Genomic DNA, 6,917 nt, shown 5'->3' on the forward strand with positions numbered 1-6,917 from the left:
GTCACAGCCCATTCTCAGCCTGGAGGTGTGGGGAGGCTCCTGTGCTCCCCTCCAACCACCCCACAGCCAGGGCAGCCCCATAGCAAGGCTGCTTGCAGCTGGTGTTCCCCTCCACTATCCCAAACACACCCCGATGTCACCACAGCATCCCCTTGGGATGGGGTGAGCCACCGGCCACCACCTCACCCAGCCCTGGGGACCTGTCTGCACCCCACTGTCACCTGGGGCTCCCCGTGGTCCCCACAGCCACAGCTCAACCACTGCCACAGAACCAAAACCCTGCAGCCTCCTGCTGCTGCGCCTCCCCATTAGCTGCCCCCGACCAGACCCCAGCAGGGCTGGACCAGTGCCCCCAGTGCGGATGGTGCTGCGGGCACCAGTCCCTCCCAGCATCACCAGCAGCAGATCGTGGTGCCTGCACTGATGCCGCTGGCTTTGTGAGCTCTCCTGCTGGAAAGCTGCTGGAAAAGCTGTGCCTAAGGAAAAGTGGCTTTAGGGATCAGAGCGCAGGCCACAGGTCGGGCAGCTCCCGACCCACAACAAAGTGCTTTCACAGTGCTACAGAAACCGGCAGTGTGGGGAGGAGAGGAGGAGCGTGGGGAGGAGAACCCGCCGCCCCCCGAGGCTGTGCCCTCCCTGCAGCCACAAGTACCAAATCTGGAACAAAATCCCCCAAAGCACAGCTGTTTGATGGCAAACAGGCTGCTGAGCCACCACCTCCATCCTCACCCCACGACTCGGCTGATGCTTAGAGCCCTGGGGATGCAGATGGGGAACAAAACACTTTTGGGGAGACTCTGGGGCTCAGCTCTCCCAGCCGTGCTCACAGTGACGGTGGAGGACAGCAAGGACGCAATGGTCACATCCCAGGGACAAGGCCAAGGTGACCCAGTTGAGGAGCAGAAGGAGCCCACAGGAGGTTTGTGGAGCCCACAGACGCTGCACGATGCCAGGCACGGCTATGGCAGGGAAAGGCGATCAGGAGGACGGGGCAGGTCCACCCCATCCCATGGACGGCAGCAAGCGGAGCAGCTCACGGCCTCCCCCGGCTCCCAGCCCCCGGGCACGCCGAGCCCCCCATGCAGTGTGTGGGGCGCAGGCAGCTGCCTGGGTGGGGCTGAGGCGTGGGGCGGAGGCTCAGAGCCTGCTGCAAGCCCGGGCGTGCGCCGGGCAGCACCAGCGCGGCGCTGCCGCCTGCTCCCCATGGCGCAGCAAAGGGGCCCCTCAGCGAGCCCCGGTCTGTGGAACAGTGGTTAGCCGAACGTGGGCACGAGGAATATCAGCGACTGAACAATATAGGCCTTGTGTCTTATGAAAGGCTGCACAACCCAGGACGGGAGATGGCTGAACGACCGTGAACTATCCCTGATGCAGCATAAAGTGAGGAACTTTGCAACAAAAAGCGTGAAGTAGAAGAAACTGCTTACCGCAAGGAATGCGCCCTGCTAATGCAGAGACTTGCCTGAAGATACTAGCTTAGCCAATGGCAGTCTATAGATAGGCGTGTGAACAGACCTATGTAACCAATGAAAAGACAGCTAAGTGCGTGTGGACTGTAGCTATCCATATAAATATAGGTGCTTCGAGCAATAAAGCAAGCAAGATACGTAACTCATATGGAGTGTTTTCTTGACTTCGGCTGATCTTCTTCAACAATTGGTGCCCGAACAGGGACCTCGGGATGCTGGCAGGTGGCAGGACTGCAGAGGACTCCCAAATCTGTGTCCGAATCTGAAGCCACAGACGGGGAGGAGAGGATCAGAGTGCAGGAGAGGCATCTGCAAGAGGTGTGCAGACAGCTGGTTCCTGGTCAAGCACGCGACAGGACCTGCACGGGTAAGACTGCCTTCTAAAATCCCCAAATGGATCGAGAAGTGGCACTCACACTTTTACAACAGATCCTCGCTAAGCGAGCAGCTTGTGTGAGTACAAAGAAACTCTGTGAGCTATGCAAATGGGCTCAAGAACAAAGACATTTAAAAGACCCCCAACTGATGTTTAGTGCCCAAGAATGGAGGGAAGTGGGAAATTCACTTTGGGAGCTACCATTCAAGGGAGTAAGACTGCTAAAGACTTGGGAGCCACCTGGAGGGAGGTTATGAACAATTTAGCCCAAATGATTTCTGAGAAAAAAGATGGCAATGGCAGCTACTAAGCTGCTTGGTTCCGAAGTGCGTCCCTCTTCGGAGTCTACTCGGATTTTTGATGATACCTCACGTACAGCAAAAGGAGAAGTAACTGCGGTTAAAACATCTGCCGCAGAGGTGGCTGCCGAAAATACTAAAGCCGCAACTCAGGGAGAGTCAGACCGCCGGCCCCGAACTGCTAAACAACATGATCAGACCAATAGCCCTAATTCCGACTCTGAGTCGACTGTTTTTCCACCACCTCCACCTAATACTAGTACTCGTATAGTGGTCAGTACTCCCACCGCACTGCCTCTCTCTGCTGGGAACCTAACCCCCTCCCGGTCTAAAACGCGTCCCTCCGATCGACTGTTGAGAGAGGCCGAACGTGGCGTAGAAACTATAGGGAAGACAAGCGGTATGCCAGCGGGAGACGCGCAGATCGTGACACGCGATGGGGTGATCGTGCGACCTACAGCGCCCTCTAGTCGCTGGTCTGGAGTAATTCGAGATGCCATTCTGGAGGGAGAGTGGCAAGCGGCGTCCGCTCTAGCTTGCCCTGTTCAGGCAATAACATTACCTTAATGGTCAGCCAGCGGGCCAGTGGCGTCCGTTTGACTGGAAACTTTTGCAACAACTGCGAGCAACTATTTCCCAATATGGTCTACATTCTGAACCTGCCAGGCACCTCATAAACTATGTTTTTGGATCTGATGTAATTATCCCTAATGACTGCATGTCGATAGCTAAGCTTATTTTGACTCCGTCCCAGTATTTGCTATGGGAAGGGGAATGGCAAAATCAGGTACTTCGTATAGTTGCTGAGCCTCGGCAACAAGGTGACCCACTGTTCCAGGTCCAGGCAGATATGTTATTGGGGCATAATAACTATGCCGCTGCAGCTGTACAGGTGACTTTTCCTGCGGCTATGCACAATGCAACAGCAGAGGCAGCGAAACAAGCAGTATTTCTGATCCCTGCAGAAAAGAAACCACCCTCCTATACGGCAGTAAAGCAGGGCATGCAGGAATCATATGGGAGCTTTGTAAATCGCTTAGTCCAATCTTTAGAGCAGACACTGGAACTGTCTGACGATTTGCGTCGGCAAATGCTTTGGATGCTTGCCTTTGAAAATGCTAATGATAAGACTAAAATGCTGATAGCTACTCTCCCCAAAAATGCTCCAATAGATGAGATGTTGGAACGTGTTAGCGAGACGAGTCGACAGACAGACTATGTAACTGAGGCAGTTAAGGGGGCAGTGTCTGTAAAGCTGAAGCCCTTAAAGAAGTTATTTCAGCTCAGACTCAAGCCTTGGTGGCAGCTGCACTTAAACCTTTGACAGGAAACTCGGGACTGCGGTCGAAACAATTTATTCGTGTTCGGTGTGGTAAAACGGGCCACCTGCGGCGATCGTGCTCTGACACCGTTTGGTGTGAGCATTGTAATTCAAGCAACCATGCTACAATAATCTGTCACCGCTCGGGAAACGGCCAGCGGAGCGCGAAGGGCGGCCGCGCGGTGACAACAGGGGCCACCCAGAGCCAAAGGAGCCCGCCCCAAAGTCGACGCTCACCCTTCCAGCCATAAGGGGGAGCTTGGGGATCGACTTGGCAACAGCTATACAGGAGCCGAGATGACCGTTGTCTCGAACAGAAAGTGGCCATCTCACTGGCCAGTACAGAAGGGAAAATCTGGTGTCTGTGGAGTGGGAGGTCCCCTTTGGATTCCGAGTAAGTGGACTCGTGCAGCTACTGAAGGCCACGTTTCCGAAGAAGCTCACGTCGCCAGGGTTGTAGAGGACATCTGTGATATGCCCTGAATGTCAATCATGTGAACCATGGGCATTAATGCAATGTAAACAGTGTGATGATCAGGTGTGGGTAAGATCTGGGTTTTGTTATACTCAAGGTTGTCATCGATGTAAAGCAGATGCACCACATAAGGCACGTGATCTCACTCATCTTTTGTCTCTTACTCATGAAAATAGAGTAGAACGGTTGGCAGCAGCTTACTTAGATCTCATAGAAAACCTTGAAAAACAAGCCTGTGATAGAGAGATAGCTGGTGTGGAGTGTTCAAGGAAATTGCTAGTGCCATATATCTGGACTGTCCCAGCCAATCAGTGGGAAGAAACTAAACAGAATTGTGCTAAACGTTTTGCCTGGAAATTGAAGCACAAGAAACGGAGAGCAGGAAAAAGACAACAATCATGGGACACATAAGTGTTCTAACGTTGTTCTTTTCGATTCTCTGGGTCACAACAGGACAAGGATTATTACCTAAATTCAGCGACATCAAAACATGTGGATAACTTTGGCTAACCTTACAGGTCAGGACTCACTGTGTTTAAGTTTCGCCACGCCAGGAGACCCTTTCCACACATGTCTGATAGGGGTCCCTGAGTGGGAACCGTCTGCCTTTAGTGATCTAGTTGACAATGTAACAGTATTAAACTATACTACTGTATTGCCAGAATATAATACTACTTTTGCTACAAAACCGGAGCAATGGGATGCTTGTTGGCAAGGAAAGGTTATACATGCACTTAATGTTACGATAGGGCCTCCGGAAGAGTTAGATTTGTTAGGCTCTACTAACACCTCGGGAGGATGGATTACGTTTGAACCCCCCACTATTGATGACCCTAATAAAAATTCCAAAAGATGGGTCACAGTAGACCCGCATAGTAACTTAGCAACTGACCCTTTTAGAGTATATTCTAAAGTTAACAAAACAGGGAAACCACCCCGAAAATTGCCCAATGGCACCTTTTTAATTTGTGGGGACCGAGCATGGAACGGAGTTCCAGCAAGGCCACATGGGGGACCGTGTTATTTAGGCAAACTGACCCTTTTTCACCCTACTCTTTATCAATGGTTAAATCTTACCAATCATACGAAGAATCACAACAGAGCTCGTCAAAGTGTTCACGAGCTAGAATGCCCACCAAACCAGCAGCCTGCCTTTTGGAACAAAGGCACAATATGGCTAGCATCATTTTTTTCACCTGGGGTAGCTGCCGCTAAAAGTCTAAAATCATTGCGACTACTAGCTTGTTGGGCCTGTAAAGAGTTAAATTTGACATCACAGATGTTAGATGATTTATCAGCAGATGTTGTTAGTACTCGTCATGCCGTTTTGCAGAATAGAGCAGCTATTGATTTTTTTACTATATGCGCAAGGTCATGGCTGTGAAGAGTTTGAGGGAATGTGTTGCATGAATTTATCAGAACATTCTGAATCTATTCACAAAAAACTACAACAATTGAAAGAGGGATTACATGCTCTGAAGCAAAGTGATAAGGTCATTGGCGATTGGTTAGAGGGTCTCTTAGGTGGCTGGGGACTAACCGGCTGGGTACGTAGCTTGATTAAGATATGTATATATGGATTAATCGCTTTTGTTTTACTTTTATTGCTCGTGCCTTGCCTGTTGCAATGTTTACAGCGCTTGATTAATAAATCAATGAGCAAGATTTTAATTGCAAAACAAGAAGAGGCCTGGGTTGTGCAAAAGAAAAAAGGGGGAATTGTGGAACAGTGGTTAGCTGAACGTGGACATGAGGAATATCAGAGACTGAACAATATAGGCCTTGTGTCTTATGAAAGGCTGCACAACCCAGGACGGGAGATGGCTGAACGACCGTGAACTATCCCTGATGCAGCATAAAATGAGGAACTTTGCAACAAAAAGCGTGAAGTAGAAGAAACTGCTTACCGCAAGGAATGCGCCCTGCTAATGCAGAGACTTGCCTGAAGATACTAGCTTAGCCAATGGCAGTGTATAGATAGGCGTGTGAACAGACCTATGTAACCAATGAAAAGACAGCTAAGTGCGTGTGGACTGTAGCCATCCATATAAATATAGGTGCTTCGAGCAATAAAGCAAGCAAGATACGTAACTCATATGGAGTGTTTTCTTGACTTCGGCTGATCTTCTTCAACACTGGTCCTCACCCTATGCCCACATCCTGCTCCGGCCCCATCCCACCAGCAGCAAAGGGAGCTTTGGACCTTCCCACCAATGACTCCACGCAAGCTACACTCTCCTGGAGGACGCCCTGAGCCCTCCTGGGTGCTGTCTGTGAACAGCAGTGGGGATTGCGAGGGGCATAGGATCGTATCATAGAACCACAGCCTGGTCTGCGCCGGAAGGGACCTCAAAGCTCCTCCAGCTCCAACCCCTGCCCCGGGCAGGGACCCCTTCCACTGGAGCAGCTTGCTCCAAGCCCCTGTGTCCAACCTGGCCTTGAACACTGCCAGGGATGGGGCAGCCACAGCTTCTCTGGGCACCCTGGGCCAGCGCCTCAGCACCCTCACAGGGAACAGCTTCTGCCTAAGATCTAACCTGAACTTCCCTTGTTTCGGTCTGAACCCATCACCCCTTATCCTATCACTACAGTCCCTGATGAAGAGTCGCCCTCCTGCATCCAAAAGCGTACTCCCAGCCTGCACAGCCACCCAGCACAGCGAGTGGACAGGGGCCAAGGGTGATGGAGAGGAAGGAAATCCCGGCCAAGACATCGATTTTATTTTTTTAAAAATAAAAAAACAACCCCAAACCAGACAAAACTTCCTGAAAACAGCTTCCTACCTCATAATTTCACAGAAATTAGCTTGGAAACAGCATTTGCTCTCCCCCTGCTCACGTACCAGCTTTGGGCTCTGGCCTTTCCCACCCCAACCCAGCCCCTGGGTGCAGGCAGCATCAGCCCCTCATGCCAAGGGGCTTTACCCCCATCCCTACGGCCACGGCAGCGGGTCCCCACCCCGCAGGGCAGAGCCAAA

The sequence above is a fragment of the Psittacula echo genome, assembly GCF_963264785.1.
Source record: "Psittacula echo genome assembly, chromosome: 5".
Lineage (NCBI taxonomy): Eukaryota > Metazoa > Chordata > Aves > Psittaciformes > Psittacidae > Psittacula > Psittacula echo.